The 21,636-nt window shown below is 42.4% G+C and overlaps 1 protein-coding gene across 1 annotated transcript in view; it reads right to left on the reverse strand.

Moving 5' to 3' along the window:
- Nucleotides 1-21,636, reverse strand: part of FARP1 (FERM, ARH/RhoGEF and pleckstrin domain protein 1) — a 194,702-nt gene that overhangs the window by 105,916 nt on the left and 67,150 nt on the right. The gene's annotated exons all lie outside the window — the stretch shown is intronic.

A 21,636-nucleotide genomic window follows, 5' to 3' on the forward strand; every position in this document is an offset into this window, starting at 1 on the left:
TGGCTATGTAGAGGATTTATGTAAACGTGAACCTGTCATGGTCAGGCCCTTTTTACGAACAAACAGTTTGGAAAGCCCAACAACATCTCCAGGGTGTTTCTCATCAGGAAAATGTATTTTCAAGTTTGAGCACAGACTGATCACACAGATAACAGAAACCACTAGGATATACTAGTATTATATGTGTTTATTAGACATGATTAATCGTCCATAGCCATATTTTAGCAATAAAATCCCACTCCCCTTTCTAAATTTTCAGTATTTCAGTATTTATCATAAAATGATCTGTAACTCTTTTAGTTCCCTGATTTTCGTTTACAAACAGTTATCCAGGTATTCGTTTAGCATTCCAATTACATCAAAGTTCTGGAGGTGAAAAAAGTCTGTATGTTCAATAATTGTTCAGCCATCCTTGAACGCTACAAACATATAAAAATTAAAAAAACGTATTTAATTTGCAGAGCTGAGAGAAAAAAGAATCCCAAGTATTAGGGTAGATGGAAGGGAGAGCGCGGGTCCTGCTTCCAAAGACCACTAATCGAGGGTGTGCCCATACAGGAGGGTACATAACTAACTAGAGTCCCATGCCTGAGTACATGAAGTAAACACAAATAATATTCTTTTTCTTATATTTACTTAATTTGCAGAGCTGCCTGTTTTGGCAGGACGGATACCGGGAGACGGAAGGGACGTTTGGGGCAGGATCAGCTGGCTAGCACCTTCCCATAAAGGTACACATTCACCCTGTCATGCATACACACAATAACTACAGGCTGCCACTATGTCATGCACTGCTGTATCAGCTTAATTGCCCTGAATTGCATTAAAAGTGTAGCATGAGCTTAATCATCCATTCAAGCTACACTTTCCCTTGTTCCTCTGGACACCAGGTGACACAGCCGCTCTGTTGGGCAATCAAGATGACTAAAGGAAAATAAAGTGTCTTACTGCTTCACCATGTGACTTGACTGTTTTTGCAATGATGATACAAGCTTTGAGTACCCTCATACTTATCATTTGGCGTTCCAGTACTTCTTGCTAAATTTACCTTCCCAGTTGGACAAAAAAAAAAAAAAGCAGACTAACCACCAAATTCTGCCTACAACCACCTAGACAATTAGTATTCGCCACCACCAAGACTTTATACCCAGCAATCTTTAGATACACTAAATTACAGTCAAAATCTATTCATAAATCATTTATTCTAGATAATGAATAACTTGGTTACGTTAACAAGACTTTGGTACGTGTTTAACAAAATTCCACACAGGCAAATTATTATTATTATTATTATTATTATCGCCATTTATATAGCGCCAACAGATTCCGTAGCGCTTTACAATATTATGAGAGGAGATTTAACTATAAATAGGACAATTACAAATAAACTTACGGGAACAATAGGTTGAAGAGGACCCTGCTCAATCGAGCTTATATTCTATAGGAGGTGGGGTGTAAAACACATTAGGACAGGAATTTGCAGTCAAATAGGGTGGGCTGCCCTTTAGGAGAGGGCAAGAGACAGGTATGTGAGGTAGGGGTTAGTCTTGGAGGCCAATTACTAGAGCATGGACAAGCTCCTTGGTAGTATCTGGTGCAAAAAAGGGGCGGAAAGGGCTATGTTTTTAAGATGGAATCTACAGGATTTGTCAACATGCTGGATGTGAGGCTCAAAGGTGAGACCAGAGTCAAGTATGACGCCAAGACAGCGCGCTTGCAAGGATGGACTGATGTTGGTATCACAAACTTGAAGGGAGAGCGAAAGAGGAGGATCAGTATTAGGAGGAGGAAAGACAAGGATCTCAGTTTTAGAGAGATTGAGTTTCAGAAAGCGGGAGGACATCCAGTCAGAGATGGAAGAAAGGCAAGCAGTGACACGTTGCAGGATGGCAGGGGAGAGGTCCAGGGAGGAGAGATATAGCTGGGTGTCATCAGCGTACAAGTGGTAGCGGAATCCAAAAGAGGTAATTAGTTTGCCAAGAAAAGCAGTATAAAGAGAAAATAGAAGGGGACCAAGGACAGAGCCTTGGGGGACTCCAACAGAGACAGGACGAGGGGAGGAGGTATCATTAGAAAAAGAGACACTGAATGAGCGTTGGGAGAGATAAGAGGAAAACCACGAGAGGACAGAGTCACAGAGACCAAGCGATTGAAGAGTTTGAAGAAGGAGAAGGAGAAAATGATCAACGGTGTCAAAAGCTGCTGAGAGGTCAAGAAGAATTAGTATGGAGTAGTGGCCTTTGGATTTAGCTGCAATTAGGTCGTTAGTAACTTTGATAAGGGCAGTCTCTGTAGAGTGGAGAGGGCGGAAGCCAGATTGAAGGGGGTCAAGGAGAGAGTTGGAATTGAGGAAATGAGACACACGGGTAAAGACAAGTCTTTACAGAAGCTTTGAGGAAAAAGGGAGCAGGGATATGGGACGGTAGTAAGAGGGGGTGGACGGATCGAGGGATGGTTTTTTTAGTATAGGTACTACAGTGGCATGTCAGCAGGGATGATGCCAGGAGAGAGAGAGCAGTTGAAGATGTGTGTTAAAGAAGGCACGAGACAAGTGGAGAGGGATCTGATAAGGTGAAATGAGACAGGATCGAGTGGGCAAGTGGTGGGGCGAGAGGAGCAAAGAAGAGCAGCCACCTCTTGGTCAGTGGCTTGGGAGAATGTCTGAAGGGTAGGAAAGGCATGATCTATGTGTGGTTGAGAAACAAAGGCAAGGAGGGGAGAATTCTTTCCTCAGTTGTTCAATCTTGTCAGTGAAGTAACATGCAAAGTTATCAGCAGCAAGGTTAGTTTGGGGGGTGGCCACAGCAGGGCAAAGAAGAGAATTAAAGGTGTCAAAGAGACGCCTGGGGTTGTGGGAACATGAACTAATGAGAGAGGAAAAATAGGACTGTTTGGCAAGGGCAAGGGCTGCACTGTATGAACACAATATGAATCTATAATGGAGAAAGTCTGACTGGGTGCGAGACTTCCTCCAGGAGCGTTCAGCACAACAGGAGCATCTTTGCAGGTAGCGCGTTGATTTAGTATGCCATGGTTGGGGGCGGGTCCTCCTCGAGGTGCTTGTTTGGCGTGGCGCTGCAGCATTCAAGGCAGATGTAAGAGTAGAGTTATATGTGGAGATGGCCAGTGAAGGACAGGAGAGGGAATCAATGTCAGCTGACAACTGCTGGAGATTAAGAGAATTAAGGTCCCTCCTGAGTTGAGGGGGGTTAGGCTGAGGTTGTTGGGTGAGGGGGTGTACGTGAGAGCAAATGATAAGAGGTGGTGATCAGAGAGTGGAAATGGAGTGTTGCAGATATTAGATACTGTACATGCATAAGTGAAGATTAGGTCAAGGGTATTGCCAGCTACATGGGTGGGAGAATTTGCCAACGACGATAGCCCGAGGGAGGAAGTAATTGAAAGTAGTTTAGTGGCTGCAGAGGTCAACGGTGGGTTTATAGGAATATTGAAGTCCCCGAGAATTAGGGATGGAATGTTAGAAGAGAGGAAATAGGGTTGCCAGGCAGCAAAGTAGTCAAGGAAGAGAAGAGGGGAACCAGGGGGACGATAAATAACAGCAATGTTAGCAAAGAAGGGTTTGAAAAGGCGAATTGAATGTATTTCAAATCATGGGAAAAAGAGGGAAGGGGGGCGGGTAGAGGTTTAAAGCAGCAGTGAGGGGAAAGGAGAAACCCAACACCACCACCTTTACATTCAGAGTTTCTTGGGTTGTGGGTAAGTTGGAGACCACCGAAGGACAAAGATGCAGGGGTGGCAGTGTCAGAGGGGGAGAGCCAGGTTTCTGTTAAGGCTAGTAAATCTATTGAACGAGAGATGAAGAAGTCATGGACAGCAGTGGATTTAGTTATATTGCAAACAGAGCGTGCGTTCCAGAGGGCAGTATAGAAGGAGGATTTAGAGGAACATGAGATGGGTATGAGATAAGTATGGATCCTTGGGTTAGTATGTGGTGAGTTTGTTGAGAGGGGACCGGGGTTTGGAGAGACATCACCAGCTGGTAGGAGCAGAAGGATAGAAAGGAAGTGAAGGTGGGAGTAGGATTTGAAAGTTTTGTAGGAGGGTATGTATGTAGAGGATTTGGGAGGAGTTGGTGGAGATAGGCTGGAAAGGTATGTGTAGAGTGCATGGGATGAATAGAGAGGGGAGGGGAGTAAGGTGGAAGTAATGATGACGGTGTTGCCAGGGACAGGTGAGCGAAAGGATAGGGATATTTTAGCAATGAGAGAAGTTAGTGTTAAGGTGAAAAATAGATTCACCCAGACCAAGCAGGCTTTGGGTCAATACGAGAGGCTAAACACAATACCAAAGTAGTCAATTGAATACACCTGGCACACTCCTCCACTGCCCAGAGCCTGATTCTCACTATATACACTGAAAAAGCTGGTAGGGTGAAGTGGACGCTTTTGTTGGAAACGATGAGGATGCTCCCAATTGGCCAAAGTGGATTTCGGCTATACACTCCAGACCATTTGCCAGAATCCGAATCAACGGCCAACTCTCAGACCAGGTACACATATCGAATTTCACGAGACAAGGGTGCCCCCTATCCTCACTCTTATTCCTACTGATCATAGAACCCTTTTTGCAGGGTATCAGGGACCAACCAAACATCAAGAGCTTACAGTGGGGGACCAAGAGTAGAAGGTGTCTGCTTTTGCGGACTATCTGCACTTCACCATCTCCAACCCACAAATGTCTTTGCCCAATTTGATTGAGGAGATCTCGCTCTACAATTGCATTTCCAATTTCAAGGTGAATTTTTCCAAGAGTGAAATACTCCCTATCCGGATAGGTCCCCTGCTGCAAACAGAACTAGAAGCCAACTACCCCTTCCAATGGACACACACCTCAGTTAAGTACCTGGGCATACACCTGTCACAAAGCCTAACTCGACTCTATGAATTGAATTTTCCACGCCTAATTGAGACCATGATTAGTGATACTAAAAAGCCCCACTTTGGCTGGTTGTGTAGGGTGCACATATTAAAAATGAATGTACTCCCCTATGTCTCATGCAAACGCTCCCGATAGCCCTTCCAGCCTCCTTCGCGCGAACGGAAATAATATTTACCTCATACGTATGGGCCAACAAACGCCCCAGAATGCCTTATAAGCTTATGACGAGACGTTACCCAGGGTGGACTAAATCTTCCTGATATAGAAATCCATCATAAAGCCTTGATGCTTACGAGAATCTATGAATGGTCGTCCCCTCACCCTACGAAACAGTGGGTTCACGTGGAACAATCATCTAACACCCCCCTCTACACGATTCCATGGCATAAATCTGGTTCCGCCTTCCTAGGCCTGAACAACGCACACCATCCCACTATACAACCCACCCTGAGAAGCTGGACTCCGATTCGAAGGGGACCAAATACCGCCCCGCACCCATCCCCGCTGTATCCATTGACACAAAACCCGATCTTTCCCCCTGGCTGGCAAACCAAGATTTTCCAATTCCTCCATACCTTCAACTGGGGACTATCCACGACAACAACGGTATTAGACCTCTACCTGACGTAACCCGGGCCCACCCAACTGACCACTATGCAACAATTTAGGTTTAAACAACTGATGCACTTTATAACTTCAACACCGGATTGGACGCAAGGGCTATTTGAAGAGATTTGTTCTGACCAAAAGGTTAGGATGAAACACCTATCCAAAGCAGGAGAATGCCCCCAACCTCCCGCCTTACACTAGACAATGGGAAGAGGAGCTTAACTTCTCGCTAACTGGTGAGGAATGGAAGCAAATCTTTTCCAACCTCTTTGGTGGCACTGTGCGTAATACAAGAATACTGGGAAAGAATAGTAACCCTTCTCTACGCGATCACAGGCATACCAGTACATAAAGCCTCTGAAACTACGCTGTTCCTTTTTTACCGGACACCTCTGAGGAAACCTCAACGCATCCTACTGAGCCATCTTCTCACTGCCGCCAACTTGCTCATCCCTCTGTTGGAAACTATCCTCGGCCCTGTCCGTTAGGGAGTGGGTCCAAAACGTTGAGGCGGTGAGACAGATGAAAGAAATTTTCTTTGACACACAAATATAGTTTCTTTACTTTAATTTGAGAACCCCTAGCTTACCTTCATGAGAGCAAATACGTGAAGACGCCAGCCGACACTATACACAGACACAAGACACTGACCGGTACAATTACCATGCATGTTCTCTGGGTAGCTGAGTTGGCAACCTAAGTCAAGTGACTTGAACATTACTTATTATATTTCTATTTGTTTTAAATCCATATATACACAATGTTTATTACTGTTGGTACATAGCATTTTCTGTGTGTTACTACTGACTGCATTATCTTTGCATTGGAAAATATGGCACCTTAACCCTGTTTTGAACTATTCCGTTTGCAAAAAAAAAAAATATATATATATATATATATATATATATATATATATATATATAAATATACACACACACATATATATATATACCATTATTGCCAGCTGACCTAAATAGTAATAATTAGGTCACATTTAAATATTTGGTATGTACCAAATACGCTGGGCTATTTGTCCTAAAATTCTCATCCTGCTTGAATGAGATACTGAATTCACAGATGTCAAGCAAAAGTTACCAAAGTTTCTTTCCATAACAGCATAACCCAAGCCAGAGAGCAAACTAGAATACACATTTTAAACTTCTGTAAGCATATATAAATAATAAAATTAAAAAAGGTCAGAAGTAGATACAGTAAGGTCTGGACATATTTAGACGCCTACAAGTTTTGCCATTTCATCTGTTTACCAGAGTGAATTAAAGTTACACTTATATAATGAATATGGGCTTAAAGTGCAGTCTCAGCTTTAATTTGAGGGCATTCACATTCAAATTGGAAGAAGGATTTAGAAATGACAGCTCTTTAATATGTAGCCCACTCTTTTCCAAGGTCAAAAACGGTTTCATAGATCGGTGTGGGCTATTCCTTCGTTAATTCTTAATTTATTAAGGGGATAAAAGATCTGGAGTTGATTCGAGGTGTGGCATTCACATTTGGAAGCTGCTGCAATGAACACACATAATGCAATCAAAGGAGCACTCAATGCAAGTGAAACAGGCCATCCTTAGGCTGCAAATAAAAAATAAAAAAATCCATCAGAGACATAGCAGGAACACCAGGAGTGGCCAAAACAACAGTTTGGCACATTCTGAGAAAAAAAAGCTCTGGTGAGCTCTGCAACACCAAAAGGCCTGGACATCCATGGAAAACAACAGTCATGGATTATAGGACTCTTTCCATGGTAAAGAAAAACCTCTTTCCAGAAGGTAGGCATATCAGTATCCATGTCTACCATACAGATTAGGCTTCACGAGAGAAAATACAGAGGGGTTCCCCACAAAACACTCGTAAGTCTCAAGAATAGAAAGGCCAGATTAAACTTTGCCAAAAAAAACATCTTAAAAAAGCCAACCTAGTTCTGGAACAGCATTCTTTGTACACATCTAACCAAGATCAAGCTGTACCAGAATGATGGGAAGAAAAAAGTATGGAGAAGGCTTTGAACGGCTCATGATCTGAAACATTCCACATCATCTGTAAAACATGGTGTAGGCGGTGTGATGACATGGGCATGGATGGCTTCCAATAGCACTGGGTCACAGGTGTTTATTGATGATGTCACAGAAGACAGAAGCAGCCAGATTAATTCTGAAGTGTATAGGGATATATTGTCTGCTCAGATTCAGCCAAATTCAGTGACGCTGATTGGATGGCGCTTCATTTTACAGATGGACAATAACCCGAAACATACTGCGAAAGTATCCCAGGAGAGTCAATAACCTGATCTCAAACAAACTGATCGAAAATGCATTTCACTTGCTGAAGACAAAACTTAAAGCAGAAAGACCCACGAACAAACAACTGATCTGGCAAAGCATCACAAAGCAGGACACCCAGGAATTGAAGATGTCCATGGGTTCCCGACTTCAAGCAGTCATTGCAATTCCTAAACGTTGCATACCATATTTTTTTCAACCCCTTGAATTAAAATGGAACATCTGCACTTCAATTGCATCTTGGTTGTTTCATTTCAAATCCATTGTGGTGGCATACAGAGCCAAAATGATGAAAATTGTGTCGGTGTCCAAATATTTCTGGACCTAACTGTATACGCTTTTTTTGTTTATAATCATTTAAAAAAAAAAAAAAAACATGCTGATTTTATTCTACCATATCAGGCCTTGGTTAAATTCATGGAAATTGGATGGGAAAATAGTTTTTTTTTTAAATAAGACTGATCAAATCTTTTTACTTAGAGTATTTATCTAGTTCTTTCTCAATTGGACTCTGGAGTTTTTTTGTATTCTTTTTGATACCACATGCACATGCACAGTGCAATCAATTTTCCCATATGTGTGAAATCAAGCCTGCTGCTAGATGGTCTAAAACATCATAGATTTCTAGAGGGAACACTTCCTTGGTGCTTTCAGACACACTAGTATGATTTCGATTTCTGATGATCCAAAGAACCAGTCATATCAGGAGAGACCAGTCAGGTTATTATTATAGTGAAAATGCTACACCAAACTTACAAAAACATAACATTGAAGAAGAAAAAACAAAAACTAAACATGGTTTACTATACCTTTAACCTAAGTGGGTGTGTGTTGGCAGGTGATGTCATTAACATTCGCTCTTGGTTACAAAGTGTGCACCTGTTATGATGCAGCTGTTTTTCTTGACTGGGTGTCAAATACATATCCGTAAAGCAGGATAATTTTACTGAAAACACCAGATGCAGTCACAATTGCTGCTTTTTTTTTTTCTTTCTAAAAATCAAAACGTTTAACCTATAGTTTCCCCCAGTTGTCCTGATCAAAGTACTATGAATGTTGTGCATTTTGCGAATACACATCAGCAATGGTAGATCAATAATTAAAGCTAAATGCCTTTGCTAGTGCAAGATATTCAAGAGCCCCTGGCAAACTTATTTTGGTTTCCATAATCGGAAATGAAACATTCCTTTCATTAGACATGCCATTATTGGTTTAACGGTGCTATAGTTTCTCTATAGCTTGTGCAGTTTATAGTCACTACTTCTGGAGGCCAGGGTAGTGTTAGAACCAGTTTATTGATGTAAATGGTAATTCATTTTAATATTTGATTATGTGTTGATTGAAAGTGGGGCATGGAGGAGTTGAATTTTTAATTTAAAAACAAATATAGAAATAATCATTTTATTATAACACATTTTAGAAATATATAAACAGTGGAAACAAAAGTGATGAAAAGTAACAGTAATAATAAACTTTAGCAGAAGTGTTCAAAATACTTTAATTGCATTATTTATTTTACATTTATTTTTACACGACTGTCAAAAAAAAAGAAAAAGGGAATTAGTAGGAGTACTATTGTTAAATAGTCGCTGCAATGCGTGATCAGCTGGAGTTAGGCCAAATGGAAAACAACAAGATTTCAAGAAAATTCTTGTACAAGCCGAGACTGGAATGTGTCCCTGACGGTGCAGGAACACTGGACCCTAAAGGTCATTGATTCTGCAAATCAGTAAGCCAAGAACATTAACTGGGTAAAGTCAATACACTTAACAGCAGCAACCACTCCGCTATCAGCCAAAATCTTTGAATTCTCTCTAACCTACTGGCTGACTAGAGTATATTGAATTACCCACTGAAGGCAAATGTCTCCAACTAAACACAAACACAGAGAGGCAGGTCTATCGCCTTCATATGCACTTGTGTCATCATTACACTAAAAGGGCACATAGAACTATCAACAGAAGACACCAGTAAGAGATATTTGTGGTGTTAAAAGAAATTAATCATTTACATGTTAAAAGCTCTGGCAGGATTAAACATAAAACTCCTCTGGCAAAACAAATATTTGTATGGCATACACATACTGAGTGAAGAGAAATATTCCCCTTTCTTTACAGACACTGTGCACCAAAGTCCACCACAAATAATATCTGCTGTGAAGCATTTAGATCAAACCCACAGGCTTCATCTGATAACACCTTCTATTTAAAATTATGTACTTGGAGCAGGCGTATCAGATGAAGCCCATGTGATTTGGCGAAATGTGTCACAGAGGTCATCACTGGAGGTGATCAGCTGACACGCTCAACCAATGAATGGCGACTCTGCAGCTCCTGGTTTCTGAAGATCTGCAGAAGCTGGATGCCCATTACAGGACTACAAGGGAGCATTAGAGCCCAGCGGGGACACAAGTAACAGGGCAATCCATTGCTAAGCTGGGGAACTGGGCCAGGGTACTACTGGCATCATAACCACAGTGTAGCAGTTAAATGGTTACTTCAAACATCATAACCACTACAGTCCAGTGTGCTCATTTCAATGCAGAGCCAGGTTGGGTTATTAACTCCTCTCACTACTAAGCGGACTAAACCCAGTATCGAGCAGAAGGGGCTCTGATACGTTGATAAAATAGTGAGGGAGGCCTAATAAACCTAGTGCCCGTAAAAAATTTTTTTTTTAAATCATACTTAACTTTAGAAGTTTTTTATTCTGCCACACTTTCTGAGCTTAGCCCCAAAAAGGGGAAATAAAAATTCATATTAACCACACGCTACTAATAAAATATAAAAACCGATTTGGGCAATGAGCATTCAAGGAAAATATTTTATAAAGGAATTTTCCCTTGTTGAACGTTCATTCACAGAGCTAACTGGTTAGCTTGTAAGCCAGTCAAAGTGCTTTACCAGGCATGTGACTTGCGCGGGAAAAGCCTATAAGTCAAGCATTTTGTATATGAATAATATGTCTTCATACAAGTAGTCCACTGAGAAGGAAATGCTATTTACCTAACAAAATTACTTAAACTGCTCTAACTATTATCAAACAGAACAAGAATAACAATTTTACAGTGATTTAGTTGTTAAAATCTTGTAGCATTTGCCGTGATGAAACTTCGTAGCCCTTGTAGTGATTCCTTTCACAGGAAAACAATTTCACATGGAGTTTAAGAATAATGATGTAGCTGAAAACAGATGCAAATATCTTCCATCTGATTTTCACTGCAGGGCAAAGCAAATGTCTGGAGAATTGAATTTCCAAACAGATTAAGGGGAAAAATATAGTGGAAGAAAATGTAAATTTTAAGTGATTTAAATTAAAGGGACACTACCCTAGAAACTGGATACATTCTTTTATATTTGTCAGATACATCCAATTTTGGAAAGAAGCACCATGTTCCACACACAGGCTTATAAAGACTCCGTAGGCAACCATGAACTGACCACATAATCACAGCTTATATTTGATGGTATGTTGTGAAGTTTTCCATCTATTTTATTCTCTTACATTTCAGGAAGTGTGGCAAACCCTACCTGCCACTATAACCCAGTTACCAAGTATGTTTCTCATCACACGTCTTCATAAGCAGACATTTATTACGTGGCATATAGCTGTTGAAACAAAAAGGGCAATGTAAAAACTGAAAAAAATATATATATATATTTTACCGAAACTGGCAATGTGAGCACACACAGGAACAGTTTTATAGTAAATCATAATCCTAGTGTCTAGTATATCAGTATTTTTCAGATACGGCGAGGTTTCAGGTTTTATTGCTACGCGGCATTGTGAATATAATTGGATTATCCCTAAATGTCCTGAAATGCTGGTATTTCAGGCTGTAAAAGGTGAAATAAAAAGGCATTATTTTACATAATATAGTGGTTTCAAACATATTGTCAAAGTTTTGAGTTCATCCTTAAAAATAAACCTGTAAAACAGCATGGAAGACAGAATCAGCTTCAGCTTGGTATAGATACATATGGTAGTTAAAACTATAAAGTCATATGTGGACAAATTACATCTACTTCCAGCAGCTATCTTTGAAAAGTTGTCCTGCGCCAAGGAGTGTGGGATCCACAGCACAGATAATGCACTGGAGTCCCATTAAGCGAAGTAACTTTATATACTGGTTACTTACATAAAAAGACATTTAATCTCAGAAAACATGTCAGGACCCTCACTGGAATGGATTTGCCTATCCTTAGTGCAGAAAGAGTTCATCTAATTTTGACCTTATGAAGATAAAACAACGATGGCATGGTTACTCTTTAACATCAAATATCTGGGGGGGACGTGGCCTGGCGGCGAGACTGAGCGGTCGCATGTGCTGAGCGCTCCGCTCCGACAGAACCCACAGAGGAGTAATTTGGCATATAAGCCTCGAAAATAAGGGTGCAACTTACCACCTTAATCAGCATGTCCCAAGCAAAGAGCAAGAGACAAGCGGACAAAGCTGAAAAGAGCTCCTTTTTTGCTTCCCGGACGCCACAGGGGAAACACGCAGCAATGCAAGAGGAGGCACAAGATAGCGCCGAGGTCACGGAGGAAAGGCACCGCCAGCGCCCAGACAGTGAAGCCCCCCTCACGAAAGAACTGCTACAAACAATGCTGGAGGACATGTCAGCACGCATTGAGAACAGCCTCAAGGCTGCTATCGGCGCATTACACAAAGAAGTTAGAGATCTAGAGGTGAGGACGTAGGGGAATGAAACGAAAATGACTGAACTGGCGGGGGCCCAAAGAGGTATGGAGGAGGAGATTGCAGAGCTACATGGCAGACTGCATGAGCAGGAAATAAAAATTGCGGACATGGAAGACAGGGCCCGCCGCAACAGTTTGCGCATCCGTGGTGTGGGGGAAGAAATAGGACAGGCGGAGCTGGCTGCACACCTATACGGCCTACTTAAAGTGCTGGTGCTTAAACTGCTGATGGACCGCTACCATAGAACGGCAAGGCCTAGATTTCTACCACAAGACACCCCTCGGGACGTGCTTATAAAAATGCATTATTACCATGTGAAAGAGGTTGTGCTTCAGACAAGCCGCACAAAAAAAACGCTTCCAGAGCCGTATGGTGGCGTGCTGGTGTTTGCAGATATATCGACGTACACATTAAAAAGAAGAAGAGAATTCAAAGAAGTAACAGAATTGCTGCGGAACCACAAAATTCCATACCGCTGGGGGTACCCGGTGAAGGTACTGATAACCAGTGGAGGAAAAGTAACAACCATCAGTTCGCCAGAAGAGGGCACCTGTTTGCTGCAACGATGGGGGCTAACTGAGCAAGACCGGCGCCGCAGCCCGAACGGACCGACTAGCACCGCCGTGGACGGGCGCAAGTCTAGAAACCCTTTATGAAGGCTGGAGTATCAAGGACTGCCTCTTCACAAACATAGAGACTACTACACGAATTTGTTGTCAAGATGGAGAGAAGACACAAGCCTACGACTAACCGTCAAGGGTATCGTATATATATGCTCCACAAGTTTTAAAATTAATGTATGCATCTCTGCTGCACCCAACTTAACAGCAACCATAATGTAAGGATACATGCAAAAAAAAAACAAAAAACCCACAAAACACAGAGAAATATCTAATAACCCCTTTATGGGAAATATCCCAGTCAGGGGTGGTCAGTGTGAGTGGTACCCACCCACTCTGGACATGAACCCTAATAACGTTAGAAAATAAGAAAATATGGGGAAAATTTCCTGAGGAGAGATCCCCAATGGGGTACAAAATGGTAAATAGGCTGTGACAAAAATACAACATAACAATTAATGAGGAAGAGATACTATAGTAGATACCATATAGTGATAGTAGGATGACTATATATCTAATAGGTAAACCAACAGGCTATATTTATTTGCATAAAATGTATTACCCAGTAACACTCATATCCGTCAATAAAGTCTCTCAATTACAAACCGATATTATATTGGTCCATTTTCAAATGAGCCATCAGGATATCTGGTCTGGATCGACCTTAGATTAATGGGCTTCTATTGAACCAAAAAAAAACAGAAGAATGGCAAAAGAGGAGAGATTCGCTAAGGTGATGACAGTGGCGTATATATAGGGGGTCGCAGCTGTGACCGGACCCGTCACTCCAGGGGGCCCAGCGGACATGTTTTGCAGCACTGACCCGTGCGGCAAGCTGATGAGGGCGCCGTTCAAAGGTACCATGAGGTGGCTCATGCAGTTAGGGCCACCCGATGGGTATGGATTTTTAGGGGGCCCGGTCAGAGCTTTTACAGCGCGACCGGGCCCCATGTCACATGCTGGGAGGAAGTGACTGCCCCGATCACTCCTCCCAGCATACACAGAGCCCGCGCGGGAGGAAGCAGAAGAGGGAGTCAGAGTGGGAACTCCGACTCCGGTCAACCTGAGCCACCACTGGACCCTAGGGAGTCACCCTCCTGCACCTAAAAGGTGGGAAACAGGAGGGTGACAAACATTTTGTATATGTATGTGTGTGCCTGTCTGTATGTGTCTGTGTCTGTTTGTATGTATGCGTCTTGTATGTCTCTGTTTGTATGTATACCCTGTTCCAAATTATTATGCAAATTATATTTTTCTCATTTACCTAAATAATTGATGTAAATAACAGTCAGCATAATTCTCATGTGATCAACTATTAAGAGTACAATTCAATTTTATTGAACAAACCTCCTAATGATAACAGTATTTTTTTTTTAAACATAAACTTACAATGCACTGTTCCAAATTATTACGCACAGTAAGTTTAAAAAAACTTTATAGGTTGTAAAGAACTGAAAATTGTCATTTGTTGTGTTTTCAGCATATTTACTGAAATCAAAAGCTATTTCAATCAAACTTATAACATTTTAACAGGTCACGTTACATTTTAACATAGGACCCCTTATTTGATAGCAGCTTCACAAGTCTTGCATCCATTGAACGTGTGAGTTTTTGGACAGTTTCTGCTTGAATTTGTTTGCAAGATGTCAGAACAGCCTCCCAGAGCTGCTGTTTGGATGTAAACTGCCTCCCATCCTCATAGATCTTTTGCTTGAGGATGCTCCAAAGGTTCTCAATAGGAATGAGCTCAGGGGAGGATGGAGGCCACACCATGACTTTCTCTCCTTTTATCCCCATAGCAGCCATTAATGCAGAGGTATACTTTGCAGCATGAGATAGTGCATTGTCATGCATGAATATGAATTTATTACGGAAAGCATAGTTCTTCCTTCTGTACCAGGGAAGAAAGTGGTCAGTCAGAAACTCCACATACTTTGCAGAGGTCATCTTTACACCTTCGGGGACCCTAAAGGGCCCGACCATCTCTCTTCCCATGATTCCGGACCAAAACATGACTCCACCACCGCCTTGCTGACGTCGCAGCCTTGTTGGAACAGGGTGGCCGTCCATCAACCATCCACTACTCCATCCAGGGTTGCACGGCACTCAACAGTGAACAGGACTGTTTGAAAATTAGTCTTCATGTATTTTTCTGCCCAATGCAGCCGTTTCTGCTTGTGAGCATTGGTTAGCGGTGGCCGAATAGAAGGTTTATGCACAGTTGCAAGACTCTGGAGGACTCTACACCTTGATGTCCGTGGGACTCCAGAGGCACCAGCCGCTTCAAATATCTGTTTGCTGCTATGTAATGGTATTTTAGTAGCTGCTCTCTTGATCCGATGCATGGATCTGGCAGAAATCTTCCTCAATGTGCCTTTATCTGCACGAACCCGTCTGTGCTCTGAATCAGACACAAATCTCTTAATAGTGCGATGATCATGCTTCAGTTTTTGTGAAATATCTAATGTTTTCATACCTCGTCCAAGGCATTGAACTATTTCACTCTTTTCGGCAGCAGAAAGATCCTTTTCTTCCCCATATTGCATGAAAATGGTGCTCTGCTTAATAATGTGGAACACCCTCCTTTAGTAGTTTTTCCTTAAATTGGGCTCACCTGGCAATCTAATTATCACAGGTGTCCGAGAGTGTTTTCAGTGATCAAAAGAGTCATGAGACACAATGCCATCCATGAGTTAAACTGAAAAACAAAATATTTAATCTTTGTGACACTTAAATGGAATTTGCATAATAATTTGGAACAGGGTGTGTCTGTATGTGTGTGTGTATGTATGTATATGTGTGTGTGTCTGTATGTGTGTGTCTGTATGTATGTGTGCACCGGGCCCCATGGATTGTGTGTACGCCACTGGGTGTTGACTTGTCCAAGTGTAAGGTAGGACCCGACACCAGGAGGGGGCCCGGCGGCTTGCCCAGTATGCCGTCGGGTGGGAGGCCCCTCCAGTCTGACCTGAGAGGCAAAGAGCCAGCACAGTCTGCAGCTCCGCCGGGTGTGAGCTGCAGACTGTGCAGTGTCTCGCGATCTCCACGGCAATGCTCTGACTTCTGGATATTGCAAGACACTGCACAGTCTGCAGCTCACACCAGGCAGTATATATACACACACACACACACACACACACAGTCTGCATCCACTATCCACACGCTGCATCCACTACAAAATACACACGCGGCATCCACTATACAGACTCACAATGCATTCACTACTCACACTGCATGCAATCCACAGGCACTGCAGCCACTACACAACATAATGGATGTGAGTGGCAGAATTTCATCCTTTGATACAGGCAGCACAATGCCTTGGGCTAGCCCCGTTTACGGTCTATTAATGGGTTACCAAACATACCATGTACATACATAATAATGAATGTCTGGGTAAAGCAGATTTTAAAGCTACCATTTCTTCATTATTAAAAGAAGTATGCAGACCATTACATCATCTTGGCTGCATGACTAACTGATTGAAATAAAGAGATGATCTTTGTACTGCACTTCCTATGAAAGTTTTTTTTTTTTTTTTTTTATCTAGCATTCCAGGACACCAACACTTATCTATCCACATGAAAGATCAATATAGCAAAAGTGAAAACAGTCATAGGCATGCACCCACTTCCAACTTAAAGAGACAGATCTGCATGAATAACCTTTTACTAGTAATAAATTATTGCAAAAATGATAAGGCTCATTGTCCTTTAATAATAATAATTATTATTATATTGGTATTGCAGCATAATTTAACAATGCAACATATGTTAAAGGACCACTATAGGCACCCAGACCACTTCAGCTCAATGAAGTGGTCTGGGTGCCAGGTCCATCTAGGGTTAACCCTGTAGCTGTAAACATAGCAGTTTCAGAGAGACTGCTATGTTTACTTATGGGTTAATCCAGCCTCTAGTGGCTGTCTCATTGACAGCCGCTAGAGACGCTTCCATGCTTCTAACTGTGATTTTTACAGTGAGAGGACGCTGCCGTCCATAGGAAAGCATTGAGAAATGCTTTCCTATGGAGTGACTGAATGCGCACGCCTTTAACCCCTTCCTCCCCTAGAGCCCGGCTGGAGGGGAGCCATGAGGGTGTGGGGGACCTATTAACACTATAGTGCCAGGAAAACGAGTTTGTCCTTTAAACAAAGATTTAAAGGAAAGTCTATGCATCATAACCGCTATAACTCACTGCAGAGGTTATGATGCCCTAAGACTACCAGTACTCTAGACCTGTTTTGATGTGAATATTAAAATCTTTCACCAGTGAAAGTGCCTCTGCACAAACAATGCATTCATTCTACTTCTGCACTATAAGAATGAATCCATCTAGCCTTGTATCCAATGATTGGCTGAGAGGCTTCCCTATTTTCATATTTCCAATTCTTAGATTGTAAACCCATAAAGAAGTCTATTACCTATAATTTAACCTTTTTTTATGTAATGCTCTACTTTCTTTTAATAAATATTTAGTCACTGACATCACAATTTGGTTTAGTTCAAGCACAGCCAGGGAATACATAGTACTGTTCCGGTTTCGGTTTCTCCTCCTTCCTCTATAGTAACGGAGATGCAAAGGCAGTTTTCTTTTAGTTTTTTTTCCCCTCATAGAAATAAGCAGAACTTATATCAATAATTGACAGAGCGCTAAATGGAGGCACTCCGTCCCATTAAAGAGATACATATAGTGTGGATTTTAGACCTCACAAAATACATTTGATAAATATAAGAATGAGTTACCGTGATTATTGATATTACTGGGAAGTGACGGAGAGGCAAGAATATATTCTGCAGATTTCGAATATGTATTTTTGCCAATTTAAGGTACCACTAAAAGTCACCTAGGCCACTTCATCTCAACCAAGGGGCCTGGGTGTAATGGTCCTGCAGTTTTAATCCTACTTCTGAAAATACATTTTCAATGCATAATGATAAAAAACACTAAACAAAACCTGATGAAACCTAATGCACAGTGCTCCTAATCTCCTTATAGAGGACTGCAGACTCCCATTTGCATCCAGTTTTCCAGTGTGTGCCTCTTCTGCAATTCATTACATATTACTCTGCTGCTGCATCTAGTTTAATGAGAAAGCAGCAATTATTTGGCAATTGCGTTTCTTACAATGTTTCTGGATCTCCCCTCTCTCAAAAAGAGGAGGTTTTGTTTTAAGAAAAATGATTGCATCGCCCTCCTACTCTGTGCTTAAAGTTGACTCCCACCCCTTCATTGTGGGAAAAATCAAAAAGAGTTGACCAAGAGACCTTTAGAAATATAAAAAGGACATACTTCTATTCTACATTACAGATTAAAAGAGATGATTGTGCTCGCTGCACAGATACAGTGCCTCATCATTTAAATACTACCAACAGTAAATCATAGTAATATATGGCATGCATAGTTCTAGAATACAAGCTATATTTGGAATTTCATGGAGGCATTGTGGATACATCATACTAAAGCATAAGACCGAGAAGGCATTATTCAGCATTATGTAGGTTCAATTAAAAAAGAAATATGCTCTCTCTTTTTCCTATTATTCCTTACTCCTTCCTTTTCTTTTATGGTTATCTGTATGCTTTTGACATATTGCCTTTGTTACTGTTGTGGCTTTTAGTCATTTATCTTGTTATGGGTTTATATTACCTCAGCCAAATCTTTCTTCAGTTGTATAGTATTGATTTCTTTTACCATCCATGTGTATCAATGAATTGTATTTAATGTAACTTCCTACTTTTTTTGGACAGACATGTGTGACACACACACTTGCATACACACACACACATACATTTTTGTTACCAGCTGTTATTGGCAGCTGCTTTCTTCAATGCAGCCCCTCTCCCATTACCAACATGCTATATTGCTCTCAATACGGATATGCTGGTGTGGTGGAATCTCGGTAAAAATAAATTTAGTAGGCCGAGATTACCACGTGGCATGTGTACGTGCATATGCTGACGTATCGATCAGTTGGTTGCACGAGGCAAGATACGATCAGTAGTGTACGGAGCATGTGCAAGAATACAGGATATAGTATTCCCCCTCCTCCATTGTGCTGGACAAGCCATGCGGTCAAACAGGAAGTTAATTCTTATTTGTGTTGATTGGTTAAGAGAATGTGCGGGTGGAGCTTAATATGGGAGGAGTTATATGCCTATATAAGGAGCCTGCACTATTGTCCGGGGCTCAGACTTTGCTGTATTTTGGTGACGCTAGTCCCTCTGAGTCCCGATCGGTGATCCAATAAAGAATCTCTTCCTTCCTGAAGAAACCTGTGTCCATCTCTCTGTGCTTGGCTTCCGTCAGTTTCTCCGGTATCATTTGGTGCATTGGCCGGGAAGCTCATCGTTCAACGGTAGCTGAGAGGCAGAGGCGTGAGACGGTCTATCTTTGCCCACGTTCTCTACGGCTGCACCCCTGAACTTCTGCGTGGACCTCCCTTCGTCTCGGCGCCACTGGTCTGTTGTCCAGGAGATCATCGGCCTCTACGTGAGAAGTGCTGGGGTGTCCCCGTCGATGAGTGTGAACTCAGGTTCAGGAACGAGGAGGTAAGATAACTGCTGTTTTAGACGGCAGGACCCGCTAGGGGTATACCGATTGTGCGGTAGGCCCAAAGGGGTTTTTGAATCTGTATCTGCCCCCTCTGTCGGAGGGAAGGAGCGAAGGCGCACCGCTCGATCGAACGCTCTTTAGTCAGACCGTTTGATTTGGTTAGTCAGGCAGGGCGCTCTGGTGTAAAATAAGCCCTAGCCGGACACCGGTGTCTTGTCTAGACTAGCGTTCTAGGGTGTATATTACGTTCGCTAGGTCAGAGGGACCGGGAGACTAAGCGGCGCCTGTGTAAATTCGGTTCGCTAGTTCTCATCCTATCTGGGCTAAGTGGGAAGGCGTGTAAATTTGGAACCCACTAGACTTTTGATAGTACGACTAAGAGGCGCCTGTGTAAATTCGGTTCTCTAGCTCGTTGTATAGTGCGACTAAGAGGCGCCTGTGTAAATTCGGTTCTCTAGCTCGCTATATATGTGGTGATTGGGCAGTGTGGCTAACCAAAACGGGTGTATATAGTTTTAGGTAGTCCATTCAAGGTACTGGCCAATAGTTTAGTTGGGAATTGTAAATGTGTTAATGATTGTTTAGTAAAGTGTATATCTTGTTAGATAGCGCGAGCTCAGCCGTCTAGCGAGAGTGTTAATAGTGTGTTGCTGTATTATAGTGCACGGTACCATAACCCTGTATATTTACTGACATTGTATAATAAGTACTAATCATTGTCGTCAATTGCATGTTTTAACACCATAACCACTAATAATTGTATTGTGACCTTAACTTGTACTTTGACCTATGCTAACCGTACTGTAACCGCTATTTGTAAAAGACGATGTTACTGGGGTGTGTTATAGACGGGTAATTCGTATATAGAGAATTATAGCGTGGGTGACTGTATAGTTACGCCAAAGGGCATAATATTGATTATATAGTGACTGGTGTAGCAGCTGTGTGTGTACGGGAATTCCCTGAGTGTTTATTGTTATTGTGTACGTTTCACTTGGTAACCGTACCACGTGGTGCTGTTGCCAGAGGAAACGGGTGTGACTGTTGAATAAGTACGCGTGTATAGTATTCGTTGTCGACGACGTTCCATTGTTAAATATGGGTGCGTCGCAGTCAACGATTCCGGATCCCTTAGGATGTATGGTTAAGAATTTTAAAAAGGGATTCAAAGTTTGTGATTTTGGGGTAAAGATGTCTCCTGTACGTTTGGTCACTTTGTGTACTAGGGAGTGGCCTACTTTGGTTGCGGCATGGCCGCCACGTGGCAGTTTGGATCCAACTCTGGTACAGCGCTTACACGTGGCTGTATCAGGTAGGCCTGAACTTTACGGCCAGTTTCCTTATATTGACTGTTGGAGACAGGCCGTAAATGACTCGCCAAAATGGCTCCAGACATGCCACGAGGAGCAGTGTCGCCTCATGGTAGCTAGGACTTGTTCGTCCACTAGGACTGGTGTTAGGCCCATTTTGGACACGCCCCCTGAGTCCGAGATCCCTTTGCCGCCCCCTTACTTTCCGTTAAGAAGAAGTGACGCAAACGCAGGAAGCCCTGCACCCCTCCCCTCATTACCCTCATCCACTTCCGCTTCCTCCTCCAGTACAGGATCCACCCCCCCTCGTACTAAATCTCCCCTTCCGGAACCAGAACCCACCCCCATTAAAAACGAATATCCTGATTTGGCGCCACTTCAGACTTCCGGTCAAGCTTCATCTAGCTCGGCCCGAAGTGTTCTATTCACTACCTTTTCCCAAAACCAACCTCCCACATCCCCATACCCTATCTCTCCCCGACCGGAACCCATGACTGACGCTTCCCTACGTAGCCCCATCCAAACCCGACAGTTGACTGGTGCCCAACAATTAAAGCACTATCAGATGCCTCTTCGCCTAAATCCCGGGTCAGCTTATATCGATGCCGCAGGTCAAATGGCACACGCTGACCCAGTCTTCGTATATG

The sequence above is a fragment of the Pelobates fuscus genome, chromosome 1, assembly GCF_036172605.1.
Source record: "Pelobates fuscus isolate aPelFus1 chromosome 1, aPelFus1.pri, whole genome shotgun sequence".
NCBI lineage: Eukaryota > Metazoa > Chordata > Amphibia > Anura > Pelobatidae > Pelobates > Pelobates fuscus.